Source organism: Petaurus breviceps, unplaced genomic scaffold, assembly GCF_028583685.1.
Source record: "Petaurus breviceps papuanus isolate PSGF00001 unplaced genomic scaffold, PetGlider_PUasm1.0 90762, whole genome shotgun sequence".
NCBI classification, from domain to species: domain Eukaryota; kingdom Metazoa; phylum Chordata; class Mammalia; order Diprotodontia; family Petauridae; genus Petaurus; species Petaurus breviceps.
Genome location: NW_027187339.1, coordinates 8,324,453 through 8,327,287, shown reverse-complemented (window position 1 = coordinate 8,327,287; position 2,835 = coordinate 8,324,453).

Sequence of the window (2,835 nt, the reverse complement as noted above, 5' to 3'; positions counted from 1 at the left end):
GGAGACCTTCCATTGGCACAATCTGGGGAAATCAAGGCCACCAGCACAATGGCAAAGATGAAATAAGATGGATTATTTCTACATCAGAAGATAAGTAGGGATATGGGGGGGGGGGGAGTCAAGATATCATAGTAGAAGCAGGACCTCCCAGCTGCTATGGCTTCCACCTTCTGCAATCCATGTAAAAAGGGGACTCTGAACAAACTTTGGAGCTGCAGAACCCACAAAATGACACAGAGAAGCTAACTTCCCGCTGAGGACAGCCTGGCAGGCCAGCAGGAATCAGCCAGAACAGCGCCCTGTGTGAGCCAGAGGCTTTAGCCCCAGGGCAGGCTGCTGGCCAGAGGGACTCCAGATCACCAGAAGCTGTGGCTGTTTCCAGATTGATCAACACATAGATGTGAAGGACAAAGTGAGAGGTCACTACAGTCTGGACTTTGGGACCCAGTAAGTGGGAGTGCCGCTGAGATCCCTGCACAGCCAGCCAGTGCCACATGGCAGCTTCAGCTCCTGGCCTGCAGAGTAGGGATATGGGGGGGGGGGGGAAGGGGAGAGATAATTTAAAAATGATTGGACTACCTGAAAGCCATGATCAAAGAAAGAACCTAGAAATCATCCTCCAAGAAATTCTCAAGGAAAATTGCCCTGATGTTTTAGAACCAGAAGGCAAAACAGAGGTTGAAAGAATCCACCAATCACCTCCTGAAAAAGATCCCAAAAAGAAAACTCCTAGGAATATTATAGCCAGGTTCCGAAATTCCCAGATCAAGGAGAGAATATTACAAGAAGCCAGGAAGACACAATTTGAATATTGTGGAAACACAATCAGGATAACACAGGATCTGGCAGCTTCTACATTGAGGGATCAAAGGGTGTGGAATATAATATTCCGGAGGGCAAAGAAGCTGGGATTAAAACCAAGAGTCATCTACCCAGCAAAACTGAGTATCATGTTTCAGGAGAAAATATGGTCATTCAGTGGAACAGAGGACTTTCAAGCATTCTTAATGAAAAAACCATAGTTGAATAGAAAATTTGACATTCAGATACAAGAAGCAAGAGAAGCTTAAGAAAGTAAACAGGGAAAAGAAATCATAAGCCACTTTTCAAAATTGAACTATTAACATTCCTAAATGGAAAAACGATAATTGTGACTGATGAAACTTTTCTCAGTATGAAAATAGTTGAAGGGAATATAAATATATATATGTATGTATGTATATATATATATGTCTATATCAGAGGGTAAACGGGCATATGAATACATATGTGAATGTGTGTATATATGTTTACAGGTATACATAGATAGAGGGCACAAGACCAAGTTAATAGGAAGGGATGATACTTAAAAGGTGAAATTAAGAGGTGAGAGGAACATAATGGGAGGAGATGGAGAGAGACAGAAAGGGGTAAACTATCTCATATAGAAGAAGCAAGGGAAAATGGTTACAATGGAGGGGAAGAATAGGAAGGCAAAAGGGAATGGGTCAACCTTATCCTCATTGAATTTGGCTCAGGGAGGGAATGACATACACACTAAATAGGGTTATCTCACCCTACAGGAGAATAGGGGGAAAGGGGATGAAAAGTGGGGATGATGGAAGGGAGGGCAGGCTGGGGGGGAGGGAAGTTGGAAGCACCCACTTTTGAAAAGGGACTGGATCAAAGTAGAGAATAGAACAAGTGGGAGGTGGGATAGGAGGGAGGGAAATATAGTCAGTCTTTTACAATATATCTTCTATGTTAATGTTTTGCATTAGCTACACATGTACAGCCTATACTGAACTGTTTATCTTCCCAGAAAGGGTAGGTGACAAGAGAGGAAGGGAATGAATCTGGAATTCAAAGTTTTAAAATCAAATGTTTAAAATTATATATGTGTGTGTATATACACACACACACACACACACACACACACACTCTATATATATATATATATATATATATATATATATATATATATATATATTCCACCATGCCCTACTGGAAAAGTCGAAGGGGGTATGGGAGAAGATATGGGAGAGAGCAGATTGGAGGAGGGGATATCCTGTGAGAGTGCTATTTTGGGGTTGTAGGCAGGGGAAAAACAGGGAGAAAATTTGTAATTCAAAATCTGGTGGAAATTAATGATGTAAACTAGAAGTTAATAAAGCATTTGAAAAATGAAAAAAAAATCTAATCTTAGCCAACATAAAAAGTGCATTTCCTTGTACAAAGCAGAATATAAAAAGATTGTATTTTAAACCACTAATCTTGACTTCATGCAGGATACTTAAAAATGTAATAAATTCCACATATTGTTTCAAAAAAAAAGAAGAGATATAGGAAGACAGACCCAAGAATACATTGGAGCTCTATTTTAACTGACCCACCTAATAGAGAAAACAATGCATGAAAGTTGGCTAAATTGTTCCCATCCTTTATCCACTACCATATATTTATACCCAAAAAGTTCAAGACAGAGGAAATGGTTCCATAATTATCTATAGCAGGATTTCTGTGGTAAAAAGAAATGGAGATGGAATCAGACACTAAAAAGAACGATCTGGGTGGAGTTAGAGCAGCTGGCTTAAAATCCTAGTTCTGATTCTTTCTACCTTATCACCTGGACAAGTGACCTTGACTTCTCTCAGCCCCAGTCCCCTCATATGTAAAATGAGCATATTGGATGACTGACCTCTAAGTTGTCTTCCCACTCTAAAGCTGAGCTTACTGAGCAAGGAATTTCTGAAAATTGGTTGCATAAGAATTGGGTTAAGAAACATCGTAGGAACATTATAAGAAGTTCAAAGAAATTAGGGGAAACATCAAAAGACATATGGAATCGGATCAATG